This window comes from Adiantum capillus-veneris, chromosome 8 (genome assembly GCF_014529385.1).
Source record: "Adiantum capillus-veneris isolate H3 chromosome 8, ASM1452938v2, whole genome shotgun sequence".
NCBI classification, from domain to species: domain Eukaryota; kingdom Viridiplantae; phylum Streptophyta; class Polypodiopsida; order Polypodiales; family Pteridaceae; genus Adiantum; species Adiantum capillus-veneris.
Genome location: NC_140938.1, coordinates 101,981,720 through 101,997,775, shown reverse-complemented (window position 1 = coordinate 101,997,775; position 16,056 = coordinate 101,981,720).

Genomic DNA, 16,056 nt, shown 5'->3' with positions numbered 1-16,056 from the left:
CAACTGAAAGAGAGGGGTATGCCATCCGCATCATGCTCAGAATGCTCAACCAAGTGTGCCTCTTGCCAGGCTTGATACCAATTAATGGCATCATCGACAAATATATGGCAATAGTCAAAACTTTATTATTATTGTTTTTCTTGTTAGTCGCAAAGTAAGCTTTAAATTGATGCAACCAAGAGTGAATCACAAAAGCATCCATCAAGTTACCATCATACTTAATGAAAGTCAACTTCTTAGTGACTTGATTGTTGGTGTTTTCGTCTCTATGTGTGCTACGTTTTTGGGGGATATGGGTTCGAAACATGAGCCGGGTAGGCGTCGGCCTCTGGCTGTGAGAGGTGTGAGAGAATAAGAACAATAGGTGCAAAAGGCTATGACAATCACCGTAAACTTCAATTAATCGAGTCAAGCTTTGAGTAGAATGTAATCGGTAGCCAAGGCGGCCTGTTAGCATCACCAACACTTGGATTAACTAGTAAATAGGAGTTTAAGCTCCCTTTGCAGATTAACCGGGTAGTTAACGACATCGGGGTTTAATAAGATGATTAATTAATCTTCAAGCTGATGACGATGATGGAAATTTTCTCTTGTTAATTTATCTGCTTCAACTACCTTCAAGAGCTCTCTGCACTGCTCTCGCTCATCTGATTGTCCTCATAAAACTTCTCTGAGTGCCTTACTTAGCCTGCTCTTACGCTCCTTCCATTGATTCAGTGTTACCAACAATAAGCCTCAAATTTCTCTTTCAATCTACCCTTAAGTTTTCAAGAGCTCTCAAAAGCTCTACATAATTTCTCCTTTTGTTTGCCTTCAATTGCCCTATTTAGCACATGTATTGCCATCCCTCAAGCTTTACACCCTTACTTTGCCAAGAGAGAGATAGCTACATGCTTACAACCTGAGAGAGAGAGAGAGAGAGAGAGAGAGAGAGCACCTCCCATTGCCTTGCTTTGCTTACTCTCTTGCTTCCATAGGTCAAATCCCTTGTTCATGCACGAGAGAGAGTCTTACTGCATGCTTCTCCACAAGAGAGAGAGAGAGCCTTGAGTCTTCCTCTTCCGAGCTTTCTTGCAACTTGGTTTGTAGAGCCTAGGGTTCTTCTTGATCATGAGAGTGTTAACCCTCAAGGCTCACGGACACCCTATCACCTACAATGGACGTTCTAACCTACGGTGGACATTGTATTATTTATTTGGTAGAGTCAGGTACCGGGCTTGTCGGTCCAATAGGAAAAGGGTAAGAGTGATCGTCGATGAGAGGCACGCGCTAACTGGAACATTCAAGGGATTAGTTGGCTAAGCATGGGCGCCCAAGTGTGAATGGGGTAAGCTCATATAAAAGTCAACTAAACCTAAAATTCACTCATTCTCTCATTTGTGCAATAGAAGAGTGCTCTTGCTCCATCTCCATCTCCATCTTCTTCTTCTTCACCTCCTTGTGTGTGTGTGTGTGTGTGTGTGTGTGTGTGTGTGTGTGTGTGAGAGAGAGAGAGAGAGAGAGAGAGAGAGAGTGAGAGAGAGAGAGAGAGAGAGAGGGCAATCGAGCATTACGAAGGCACGATGACGGTGAAGCGGTTGAGCGCGGCGTAGCGGCATCTCCTTCTTCTTCGCGGCGAGGAATCCTCCACGAAGCAAGTGTAGAGCGGTGAGTGACACACCATCGCCTTCTTTGAGCTTACTAGTTTAGGCTTGTTGTGTGCTTGGAGCCATTTGTGGCTCGCACAGGGTGTATCGGCAAGTTCCTTGCATTGACACGTGCGACATACGCGCACAGAGAGCGAGAGAGAAAGATCAAATCCTCTCCTCCTTGACGTCGAGAGCGAGAGATTTCAAGGCCTCCTTCATCTTGGTCGTCACGTTCAATCCATCCAGTAACCCTTACTTGCTCTGCCCCTATTTTAAGGCTCTTTCCTTTTTTTTATTGTCATGCCGCCATGACAAGGCGCGTGAAGCCCCACCTAATGATGTGGAAGTTTGAATTGTGGACAACGCCAACCTGGCGAGAGTGGAGTTGAAAATTATTCCCATGGCCTACTCTTCGATTTTCTTCTCTATGGCGACCCCATCGGATGCCCGAAAGCCCTCCTTAATTGGGTGGCCTAAACATTGATCATTAATTAGGTAAGCTTCAATGAAGCTCGATGTGCATCTTCCTCGTATCTTTCTTAGCATGGAAGTGGACCTACATGACGACATGATGACTCGCAAACCTCCTTGAGTGGCTCGCTCTTTGGGGAGGGTATCTGGAGGATCAACTCTTTCATGCATTGGTCGCGTCTTTCCTCTTTCTCTAGCTCCATAGTTTCCCTCTTTTCTTTAGATGCTATGCGTACTTTGTCACGCTCGATCTCCATGACTTCCCTCCATTCTTCACGTTCTTTGTCCATGGCTGTGTGTTGAGCCTCTTGTTGTAGCATCATTTCCATCATAGACTTGACCAAGGTTTCCATAGGATTTGGTGCAATTCGTGGTGTAGATGGGGATGGAGGAGGATTTAGAAATGGTCCTGTTGGTGTAAGGACTTCTTCTTCTCCAATTCCACTCTCATCACCTTGACGCAAAGTATCCATTTGGCTTTGGGTGATGATCATGCACTAAGTACTTGGGTACTTGGGGTACTTGGTTTACATAGGTTCTTGGGGTACTTGGGTACTTGGGTTGGGGCTCTTGGTACTTCTTGGAATATGCATTTAAGAAGGATTTTCTCTTACCCAAGGTCAACTCCTTCTTGCGGGTGCACCCCTTGGGGGCCTTGCACTCCCCCAAGGTTTCTTTTTCCCACATCACATTGATTCGCCTGGCGCAATGTGCAAGGTTCTCTATCAATGAGTGGAAAAGAGGAACAAGGGGAGGCTAGACAAGCCCTTCTTTTTTGGTACTTGTCACTCTTCCAAAGATAGATTAAAGAGATCGGCATGCCCAAGAGGTCTTGGGTTACATGCAATCTCAACAAGAAAAATGAAAAATTTTATGTGGTTTTTATGGCTTAATTGCGATTAAGATAGAGCGATGAAGACGGGAGCGCGCCGAATGGGCAATGGACTAAGGGTGGGAGTGGCAAAAAAGTCCGAGGTCAGAACACGAAGATTGTTAGAGATAAAATTTGAGAGAGATTTTTTAGGTCCTTTTCTTGAGTGATGATACCAAACACTACCAAAGATCTCTGATACCAATGTCATATGCATCGAAAGTGATTAATGGTGTGTGCTCAGGATAAGTGCTTAGTGCGTATCAAGGTTCCTTTTACTAAATGAGAGAGTTCCTTTTACTTCATGAGAGATGTGCAATAGACTAGAGAGAGAAAGAGAATGATACTGTGTGTGAAGGTTCTTTGTGTGTGTGTGTGTGTGTGTGTGTGTGAGAGAGAGAGAGAGAGAGAGAGAGAGAGAGAGAACCACCAACACCAGATGGGATCCCGAACCCCCTCCAAGGGGCCCCCTCTCTATCGCTAGAGAAGTATTTGCTTTAGATTGCACAAATGCTGATACAATGGTACTAGATGCTAAGATGCTGTTGGGAAATTGATGTAGATGTTTGGTTATGCGAGGCTAAGGGTTGGAATGCAAAAATATAGGGATTTTGATTGTGATCTACAATGGCAATGAGGCTACGAGATAATCTGCTATCGCCAATTTTGACGATGGGATGAAAAATGAAAAGCATTGGGTGATCTGAGGGTTGAAAATTGAAAAACTGAAAAACGCCGGCTGATCTGGTACAATGAGCCATTTTTTGAAAACACTGGTTGATCTAGTGCAATGGGTTGAGTTTTGGGAATGCTAGAGGGGTGTTGAGGTACTATGGGTACTTGGCACTTGTACTTCGGTACTCACTTATTGTGGAGAAGTGACTCATAGGGTCAACTATATATGGGGGAAAAGATGGGTAGGGCAATGGCTCCTAAAACTCCCACGACTTCTAAAATGGTGCAAAAAAATTTCATTTAATAATAACTTTTGCCTAGGCTTGGTACTAATGGGAACACTCCCCAATGCCTACACCTAGTAGAAATTGGTTGTGCTCATGTGCAATCAAAGGGCATGTAGCTACTCTAAAGTGCCTGGACATGCATGTCCTACGTACATGCTAAAAAGGGTGCCATAACACCTCCTAGGCTATTTTAAACCATGTAATAGGGGTTAGCTTTTCCACATGCACTACGGTTAGATGTGCACTTGACACTACTAAGAAATTAATTGTTTGATGAAAAAGAAACAATGTAGTGCAATGAGCACCATGTGTCATGAATGAAATGCAACCTACAAACAAAAAATCATCCAAATTGGGAGAATGAAAAAGAAGGTCTTCCTACTTTGAAGAGAATGTCATGGCTAATTGTAACTGGTTCCTAGTCCGTGAAGGGCCACTATCTAGTTATCACTAACTCCATGCTAGTTGATGGATAAGGGGAGTGTGTCTCAATTTGGAAGACAAAACATAGGAATTACTACTTGGATGCATTGAGGAGAGCAAGAATCACACTACAAATCTAAAAGGTCAAGAAACCATAGAAGTGGCTCACTAAAACATACGCAATGATACATACTACCATGTGGGCCAAACAACACTATCCTTGTAGCAAGAAAAATATGTTGTGCTCTCTATTGTGGGTGCTCCTCAGTGAAATGTTCAAGAAACCTCACTGCAATCATAGAAATGAACACAATAGAGCACTATGAAACAAGCTAGACCAACTCAAATGACACAACAATAGACAATGGGTTTTGACTAACTCGTGAATGAGTATAGACTCGCTGGCAGCACACTCAGCTCCAAGCCCAAGACTGATGAGTACAAATGGGGTCGTCGAGGCTCTGACTGTGTGGGGGGAGAGTGTCGATGTGTAAGTGCTAGACTAAACACAAGAGTCAAGACTCTAGACTCATAGAATGTCTATAATTCATGCGACGACTAAAACCAACTGAGCATATATGCAACCATAAAGAGCAGCCTTGACAGTCTCGCTACATCTTTCCTCGAGATCTGGCGGTGGTGAATTGGCCACGATGTCCATTACACCACTTCTTGTGTCTGCCAGGTGTTGCTACCTAGGCAAGAGTCCACACAATGTGAACCCAAGACCAATTGTAATTGCATGTCCAATGCAAGTGACACTGTAGCGTTGCTACAGGTTCCCCACCACATGATCACTCACCATCCTAGAGAGTGGTGGTAATCTATGTATTGATATGCAAGAACATTAAGAACACTAGTGCTATGTACATTTCATCTTTTTGTGGAGTGTATAGTTGTGGAAAACACGCGCGGGGGCGGGGGCGAGGGGGGGATGTTATTTTTTGGGGAAGGAAATGAGATTTGCTTGGGAAAATGGGGAAATGTGTTTCCCCAAGGAAAAATTTTCTCCTTTGGGAGACGGCAAGGAAACGTGCTTCCCCTCCCGTTTCCCTACAGCCCAAGGGAAAGGGGAAATGAAAATTTAGAGGGCCTTTTTAGGAGCCATTTTGTGGAGGTTTTCTTGCCATGAATAGTTAAGCTTAAGTTAGGTGGCATGCACTGCCCTTTATTTTTAACATTGTGGTGGCTTAAGTTGGAGGTTCTTTAAATATGGTGTGGGCAGATTTATGGCCAGATTTGTATCATCTACTTTGTATTAAGCTAACCTAGTGGAGATCCCCCGTGGGCCCCACCCCCTGGGCAACCCCCCCCGATGACGTGACGTTTTCCATTTCCCTTAAGTATGGTGGAGTGGGAGAAAAATAGATACTTATGAGAGGACATCTACTATTGTGATGCTTGATTTAGAGAGAATTTCCATATCTTTAAGAAAGAGAAACATGTGTGAGTACAAAGGCCACAACAACGAGTGTTCTGTTGTGAGTAAAATGAAGCTAGATTGAATGAGAAAGAAGCAATGGCAAGTGCTAAAGTAGAGGCTTGGAATGGGGAATGGGTCAAAACAAAGTTGGACCTTGAGAGGCCTTGAAAGTAGAAAAGGATGCAAGAGATGAGGCATATATGATTCAAGCATCTTCAGTTGCCCCGCAAGAATAGAACAAGGCATTGCTATGCAGGGACGAGGAGGGGGTGGCTAGGGGCGAGGATGGGTGGGTTGGGGGAGGCTAGATAGGGACAAGTGGGCAGGGCCTAGATAGGGGGTTTTTGGGGGGGGGGGGGGGGGGGGGGGGGGGGGGGGGGGGGGGGGGGATGGGTATTCAAGGGCTAGGAGGGTAGAGGCAAGAGCTAGGAGGGGTGGGTTTTGCTGAAATCGAGGTTGCTTTCTCGAAGTGCCTTTGCCGGATTGGTGATCTAACTCATAATTCACTCCATTTTTTAATTGGAACGTCCTGGCCTTTGCCATTGCATCCTCGACGTCAGTCGGACCTTTGTCTTTGATTACGGCTCAACGTCAATCCTCATGTAATCCCAGCAGGTACATGTGCACAACATCCGTGGAATCCACCTTGCAGAATGTGAGCGCTTTCTTGAAAGCTGTTGTGTACTTATCAAAACACCTTTGAGTTTTCATCGAAAGACTGTGAAATTTTGTGTAATCTTTCAAAGGATACATCTTGGCGAATCCTTCTTGAATTTTACACAATAGTCAATCCACGTCGTAGGCTTCTCTGTCATGTCGCGTCACCAAGTAAGCGCCTTACTGCGTAGATAAAGAGGAATCGTCTCAATCCTCTGTTCATCATGCTCCCCATGGAGATCGAAATACGTTCCATTGGTGAAGCCAATTAATTACGACCAGTTTCGTACATTGCTTCTCTTCCCCTGAGAAATTAGTGATTTTGTACGGAATAATGGCAATAGGACCACCCTCTGAACGCCCCTAAAAGCAGCAACCTACGTTCACAATTGCTAGAGATGGTTTTTGCCCTCAAAATACGCGCAGTCGTCGACTGAGCTGTATTTTCCAGAGCTGTAAGCCGGGCGTTAAACCCCTGCATGGTCCCTTTGAGAGAGGTCAAGCGAATGTTCGTGTTTTCCAGAGCGGATATACATTGGTTGAGGCTCTGGAAAGTGCCTGTGATCCACGTGTACAGAGTATGCGTGGACGGAATTTGAATGTTACCTGGCACGTTGTTACGCTGCGCATCTGAGTTGGATGAGTCTATGGTGAAATCCGATGAAAAATTGGAAATTTCACGTGAGAACGGACCTTTTCTGCACTTTTTGGTCACAAAAAGTTAAACTATGAGGATCTCTAGGCGTCGGCATGAGCGTCCGAAGGCCGACAGATGATGGTGGGAGCGTGTGAGCGCGAGCAGACGAGAGGGAGGAGCGTCAAGAGAGAAGTAGGAGACTCGAAAAATGAGGTCTCTGCAAAACTTTCACTCTCTGTAAGTCACTTTTTTAATGAGTTGCAAGTTCTTGACTTTAGTAAAAAAAGTCCTAGCCATAGTTAATAAAAGGGGTCACTTGATAAAAATAATAAGTGGTGGCGTTGAAACTCAACACAAGGCCAGAGGCTGCTAGCGTTAAAAGAAATCGAGTGCTGATGGTGACCTGTACGGATGCACATGGAGAAACATCTCACCCCCCCTTGCTCGTGGCTATGCCTGCCCAAGACACGCCTCCAGGTCCAACCCATGCCCCAACAGCCTCTAGGTTGGATCGTAGCGTTTGGAACCTCTAGTGGAGCTAGTGAGGGGATATAGTTCCATGAGAAAAAGATCTACTCCAAAAATTCACTTACTGGGGCGTTTGGAAACACTAGCTAGTAGAGGCTAGTGAGAGAAAGATGAGGTGAGCCCCTCACCGCAAGGGAACTAGTGAGAGATAGATTCCCATGAGAACAAAATCTACTCCAAAATTCACTCACCGAGGTTTGTAGAGAAGTGCTTGGAAATGCTACCTAGTAGATGTTGGTGAGAGAAATGTGAGCTCATCAGATCTGTGCTAGGCTTGCCTCCCCTTTAAGTGCCACGGGGTCCTAACCATGGGATCAATGGTCCTAAGTGAAAGATCAATCTGAACCATCGATCTGCTAAAACTAAACTCGGGATCCTGAGTTTAGATTTTTCAAAACTAATCTTGGGATCTCGAGTTTAGGCCAAGCGGGGCCTAATCTCGGGATGCCCGCACTTCCCCAGCCAAGATTTGAACCCTCACCTCTAGCTTGAGAGTCTGGGGCCTTAACCATCACGCCCACGTGCGCTTTCTTGAAATAGATGTGTTTTTCCATAAACTTAAACTTAAAACAATAGATTTTGACATAAAACCTAAACTCGGGATCCCGAGTTTAGTTTTTACGCATCGACAATCAAGATCTGCGAGTGCCCTTGATTTTGCACAAGAGCCATTGATCCCATGGTTGGGACCCCGTGGCACTTAAAAATAGGGCTCGGCTTGCGCACACACGCAAAAGTGTGCATGTGGGATTGCAAGTTGGTGACACGAGGGGCAGTGCAGTATGTTGTAAGTTGGTTTGTGCAAAGTCAAAATGAAGGTCGATTGCAAGCTACAGAAGGTCGATGGACGAAGGGTCATAGGCTACAGAGCTTAGCCTGCCTCACATTAGCGGTCGGGTACTTGGGCCTACAAGCTGGGGAAGGTTTGGGAGGGTCTGTTCCATGGGCGACGGGACAACCAAGGCAACGGAGGCAGTGAATAAAGATGATAAAAGAGTCATGCTACCAAGCTGGGCAACAGGCATGATGTGGTCATATAATGAGTCCACACGGTGAAAAAATTGCAGTGCTCTTCAAAGTCTTTGATGTTTTGCCTTTCTCAAATACAACATAATCCTTATAATCTGTAAAAAGTGATAAATCTCATTTCTTTTGTCTTGCTCCCACAGATCCTCTCTTTGGGCTTGCTCTTTCACCTAGAAAACTATCCATATAATCTACTTTAGTCTCTTCAAGAATTGCTAAGTGCTATTGAAAAATTTTCAAACATAATCTATACTCTTTATAATGCAGCTTAAAATTTTCAAGGAAGAAGAGGGTGTCCACGTGTTCATTTCTAAAAACACCTTACAAAACATCTAATCTAAAATGCAAAAATAAAAGGTAAGATTGTAAGAAATGACAGCCTTTGCATAATGTAAGAACTGACAAGCCTTTTCAAATGTAAAGTCAAAAGACTTTGTATTTTACATAAAATAAATATTGAAGTTTGATTGCAAATACAAACAAGGCGAAGGATCACAAAGGCCTGCCAATGAAGTGAAGGTTGTGGATGTTATGGAAAGGAGTCTTGTATAATAAATGTTTGTAGCTCATATTAGGGCATCCTCTTTGCATCAATTTGTATGCCAAATACGATGTCCTAACAAAAGCACAAAGGGTTCTTGATGAGCTTTCAATCCAAACTGTGGTCTTTGAGTTGCACTAATCGTAGGATAAGCCCAACATGGTTGTGGCAAGGAAGCTCTCGGTTGTTTGAACCAAATATTGAACCAAATATGAAGGGAGGGGCTTCTCCAAATGCAATCACCTATGCTTGCACCTTGGCCTTACACAATCCCTTCACATGGGGGTGAGAAATCACAATGAAAGTGCTAGTCAAGAACAATTAGAGAAAGATGATGTGCTTGGCAATGCTTTGGTCAATGTGTATGCCACATACGGTGCCCTAATGGAAGCACAAAAATTTATTGTTGAGCTTTTCATGAAAAATATTGTCTCTTCAAGCACAGTAATTACATGATGTGCCCAACATGGATGTCGTAAGGAAGAGCCTCTAAGTTGTTTTAATAGATGCAAAGTGAGGGTTTCTTCCACCTCGTCTGCAATTAATTTTCCTATTGTGCTCAATGATTGTAGTCTCTTTGGACTATTTGAATTGTGCTCAAAATGTCTTTGATAGCATGAGGGAAAAATATGGAATTATAGAACCCTACAGCTGCATGGTTGACCTAACTCATTTGGCTCAACGCAACTGCAATTGATGAAGCACTCTAGTGCAAATACATGAGTTTATGTGAAAAGATCAACTCAAACTGTGTGCCCCACCTTTAAGGGTTGGAAGAGGCAAAAGCACATCTTCCCAAACTAGAATTCTTTCTATGGTATGCTACTTTCATACCACCTCCTGTCTTTAGGTTCAGTGGGTCAAATCCTTTGCAGTCTTGCACGATATAAAACCCATCAAGGGGAGAGTTCACTCCAGCAACCTCGAGTATTAAGCTTCATGATTGATTCTCACCAGCATTGAAAAACAAGGTGGACAATCATGAAAACACTCTAAAACAAGAAAAACTTGCATGGACTAGTAGCACAACTCAACTACAGAGCTTGTACAAGGACTATGTTCAACTCATGACAATGCAAACATTATGATCTCATCCTCTCCAAAATTTAAAATTTATGAGTCTAGAATTGTGATCACATTCTCATTTGCCCAGTGCAATTTTTCAGAGTCACTCGTGGGACAAATATATAGGCACAAAGCTAGCTTTATACAAGCTCACTAGAGCAATTAATGAGTTATCCATCTGACACCCCTTTTACTACCAAAAACACATAAATTTAATAGCAGACCTTATCAAAGGTGGCAGGTACCATTTGTCCATCATTACATGTGTTGCACAAAGCCACTTAAGACTCAATGCAAGATTACTTGGGACAAACAACACACATAGTTTGAAAGGCTCAGATGCAATTGAGGCTTATAGGTACCATAATTCTATCAATACGTGCTCACAACAAAGACATTTATGCGAGCATGACTCATCTACAATATGCTGACCTATGAGAACTATTTTTGACTATAATTAGATATTTCCTACATGGAAGGACTTCATGCCCTACAGAATGGATATGGTAAAGTGCACAGGTATATAAATAGCAAAAAAATTTGGCCAAGTTTTGCTTCAAAAGCAGGCTATATTGCACAACAGTTGTATGTTGAATTCTGTTTACGGGCTCCATCTTAGGTCATTCGAACTGTGAGCTAGTGAAGGTCTACTATCAAAAATCCACTAAGAAGGTATATAGAGAGACGATTTAAAAATGGCGTTCAACCAATTCTCTCCAGCTCTGCTACTACCATAGCAAAAACCTGCACAACATTAATGACAGTATAAGTTCAACATTCAAAGTTTTTTTGGCTTTGTCGTGTCATTTCTAAGTATGCTTCCATCATAATCACCCATTTCAACCCTTATACATGTATAAACCTTAGGTCCTTTATTGAAAATTGTCCCTTCAAAATAGGATCCATCATCTCCATCGGCTATTCCCTACCTGTGAGTCAAGAAGTGCCTAACAAATATTGTTGCATTAGAAACATATTTCAAGTACAAGTGCGCAGACTACATTGGAGGATGTAAAAAGCAAACATGCGAAGTTCTCGTAGTATATGGACTTAAAATTGATTTGCATAAACCCTCCCTTTCTGCCGAAAGGCAATGCCAACAAACCACCGTCCAAAGACAAGGTAAACTCAACAAATACCTAGATATGTAGTGTATACACACACAAGACTACTTCTATAACACTATGTGACATACAATAAATTTTTTAAAAAACCAACATATCTAATCAATACTTGATACATAGCTGACCAAGTTGAAACTAAGAATTGACTTGGGAGTTTCTTTTCATAACTTAAATACTTGATACACAGTTCAACGATTTGAAACTTTCCATCCATAACATAAATACCTAAAATAGGTGTACCAAAGTGTCTCCTTAAAGGGAATCTAAAGAGATACCTTGGAAAGTTTTTTGAATGGAAAAGCTAATAAAAAGAAAAGGGAAAGTTGGAAAATTCAAGGAAAGCAATTTTTTATGTTTGGAAAAATGATTTTCTCGTACTCTGCTCAAGCGATGTGTGTCAGTTGTGGAATGTCCACACACGGAGAGACGCCTCTCTCTCTCTCTCTCTCTCTCTCTCTCTCTCTCTCTCTCTCTCTCTCTCTCTCTCTCTCTCCATAGAGAGTATGCACGAGCCTAGTGAGCCCAGTAATCTCTGTCTGCTAGACTTGTAAGTGCTACCTCGCGACACCGTATGGGAATGTGTGCAGGGCATGGCTCTCTCTCTCTCTCTCTCTCTCTCTCTCTCTCTCTCTCTCTCTCTCTCTCTCCAAAAGAGGGCTACGTTGGGGAAACTGCTTTGGAGCAAGCCATTCAAGAGCAATGGGCAACAGTTGAAGGTCGATCTTGGGACCTTTGATCAAATGGAGTGTGGCACGAACTGCTAGGTTGTCGACAGATGTATGAAGAGTGAAGACGGAATTGCAAGCATGGTGACAGAAAGCAAGGTGCAGAGGTGTATGCAGGAAACTCTCGAAAACGTAATGAAAATTTCAGTCGTGCCAAGGAGGGAGTGCAAAGTGAGGGAGTCAGAGAGAGCATGGAGGAGGAAGAGAATAGCGTGGAGATCTGTGTATGTGTGTGTGTGTCTGTGTTTGGACTGGGGATGATACACTGGCATGCAAGAACGAGGCAAGGCATGGGCAGGCTCTATGCTGTGCAATGCCCTTTCCTATCAAGCGAGCTCCTTCCAACTATGAGCACCAGCTGCTGTGCAGGGAAGCTAATTCGGCCAGGGAAGCAGCAGAATGCTCTCTCTCTCTCTCTCTCTCTCTCTCTCTCTCTCTCTCTCTCTCTCTCTCTCTCTCTCTCTCTCGATCTTGTAGAGCACCAGTCAACAAAAGGCACACTGAGCTTCAACGTCGCTCTTCAAACGTCCATTCCACAGACTTTTCACGCATGCACAAGGGCCGACTTCAGTCACCATGAACTCTCCTGCCACACGGTCGTCATTGAATGCACCATGAGGTAAAATTTTCCTTCCATAAATTAATCTACATCAAGGTCGTCCACGTGGATGGCCCATGGCAAAGAACGCCTAACACGACCCAACACTAAGGCCTTTTTTCAGCAGGCCAAAAAGGGGATAACTTTAGTAGAGGTTTTGTTACTCAATGCGCATTTACTTTTTGAACATATGACAAAAAAAGAAGAATTTTAGTGAATTTTTTTTGTTTAATGGAAATGTGATATATTTGGCTTTATCTTTTCAAGGGCCTTTTTTCAAGACCAATATTGATATGTTTTAGAAAATTTTGGAAGTATGTATTTTTTTAAAGAGCTTGAGAAAAAGAAAAAAGCTCGCCTAACGTCGACTTGGGACTGTCTCGCTTTGAGGGTATGCATGACATGCAAATGCAAGGGTCGTTATCCACATTGTTGACCATGAGAGAGAGAGAGAGAGAGAGAGAGAGAGAGACCATCACATTGTATGTGTTTGTATACACATGTACATTTATGAGGGGGAGAGAGAGAAAGAAAGACACCGTTGAGCTCACGCACTTTTCAAATTTTCAAGATATTATTTTTTGACATTAGTATATTTTTAAAAGGATAGCTAAAGTTTTTCACCCGTAGAAAATGGATTAAATGCCCGACAAACACCAACCCTCACATTAACTCCCCAAATCGGTAGAGAGATTTTTCAGTTGATGGACCTTTTACCAATTCTTGGATATTTTGTTCTTTTTATTTTTAAGAGTGAATATGTGGGCCATGCTTAAAAATCTATAAATTCGTTAAATTTTGGCAAACGAGGGTCGCAATCTAAAATCAACGAGAGAGAGAGAGAGAGAGAGAGAGAGAGAGAGAGAGAGAGAGAGGGAGAGGGGGAGGGGACAATTCTTTAGTGTTGTATTTAATGTGTTGAAATGCAAAGTCCAACAAATGACGCACGAGGAGAGAGGAAGACATAACAAAATTTTTGCGTGTAAGAACAGTTTAAAGTGACTTTAAATTTTACAAGACAAGTCTTCAACAAAAGTGAATATCTACGGGGAGAGGAGGAAAAGGAGGGAGAGAGAGAGAGAGAGAGAGAGAGAGAGAGAGAGAGAGGAAAAAGTTTTTGATGCCATCGGAACAATCCCAAAAGATATATCTCACAACATGGGTAAGAATAAAGTTATTTTTGTTTCATCTTCTCTCTCTCTCTCTCTCTCACACACACACACACACACACACACACACACTCACAAGTTTTGATAAAAGGAGAATCACACATATACATACACACACACTCACACGTACACACACGTTCTGATAAAAGGAGAATTTGAAATGTTGTAGGAACATCCAATTAGATCTCAAAGATCTATCCGATGGTGGAGAGAGAGAGAGAGAGAGAGAGAGAGAGAGAGAGAGAGAGAGAGATGCAGACCAATCATAGCCATCTATACTTTTCTTTTCAAAAAAATGAGAAAAATAAATTCGCTTCTTCTTTTTAAATGTCCATCTGGCACTTCAACTAGAGGGTTTTGGGCGGGAGGGCATGAGGGGAGCATAGAAACTTTAAATGTCATAGTTACCGTATTGGAACAATAGCAAGATGCCTCAGACCTATGTGACAAATCTTTCCTTCAAGCATATATATATATATATGTGTGTGTGTGTGCGTGCGTGCGTGTGTGTGTGTGTGTGTACGTGTGTGTGTGTGTGTGTGTGTGTGTGTGTGTGTGTGTGTGTGTGTGTGTGTGAGGGCTCGAAAAAAGATAGGTTCGCTTTATCCAAAGCCTGTTCAAAATGAAAAATGGCCGGCTCAAATTTGGGCAAGAAGGTTCTCAAGCCCATTCAAATTATGGAATTTTAGTTATAATATGAGATTTGTAGTGCGATTATCCCCCTCAAATTTAGAGTTAGTCAGCTTATATACGTGTGAAAAAATTCCAAAGATGAGTCCACAAAAAATGTTTCCCAAGCCTTGGTGTGTGTGTGTGCGCGTGCGCTATTTGTACATATAGACATAATTGGAACATATCAAGATGCCTCAAGACCTATGTGACAAATCTTCACTTCAAGTGTATATATATATATATATATATATATATATATATATATATATATATATATATATATATGTGTGTGTGTGTGTGTGTGTGTGTGTGTGTGTGTGGGTGTGTGTACTATTTGTACATATAGATATATATGTATACATACATACATACGTACGTACAAGGATAGAAGCAAGTGAGAGAGTGGAGCAGAGACATTGAATCCAATTGTGTTCCTATCATTGAAACCAATTTTAGAACCCACTCCATTTATTAAAAGAAAGTTTTATTATTACATTGACTTCTCTTAGCTTTTCATCTCTTTACACCATGCTAACTTATCTAATCTCTATAATCAACCTTGGTAGCATTGCTAGATCAAGGTAGACCAAAAGGAGGAATCTCTCTCTCTCTCTCTCTCTCTCTCTCTCTCTCTCTCTCTCTCTATCTCCACACACACACACACACACACACACACACCCCAATAGAATTAGAGCACTCCTAAGTTTGTTAAACAAGTGTTAGCACCTCATGAAAAATAAGTGTTAGCACCTCATGAAAAATAATGTCTATGAGAAGCTTCCAATCTTGGTATTAAAGAATGCTTTGCAACATCTATTAAGAGGTCGTGTCATGCATCACTTTTATAAATGCGATAGATTATACATGTAGAAAGAGAGTATTGATAGTGTTCCACTTGGAAGAGAAGATAGCCCTATGAGAATAGAGGCATTGTTTCCTTGGCTGCAGCAACGCGCGAGTCACATACTAGTTCTAAACAATAGACACCACAACAAGAAACACAATTTGCACAACCCACTCGGCCCATGGTTTTTTGGCTTGCACCACTGAGCGCATGTGATGAGCTAGAATAGGGGAAATCTAAATATCTTTGAAAACCATATTTGCTTACACCATTGTATAGAAGAATGACTTTGTGGTTGGAATATTTATATATTTCTCGCTCACTTATTTTTGCTTGCTTTTTAGCCCTTGCTCGGTTTTCACCGCTCGCTTAATTGATAGGACTCTTTTCACACCATAGGAAAAATCCCAAGATAACACAAATGATCGATTTGATAGGAAATAGAGAGGTGCCTCCAACCACACAAAATTTGTACAATCTCAAACATGAAACAAGAGATCTAGAGGCAGACGATGGCGGTGCCTTTTATTGTGGATGGGAACATCCTATGGATCGCTAAACCAACTCCATAAGCATGTAAAGTCCTTGCCAGACAGAAGTCATGAGCTGATGCATATCACAATATGACCAATAAGCTCATGACAAAATTTAGCAGTTTTTTTGAATGAAGGGTGCGAACTTTTTTTTTTTGG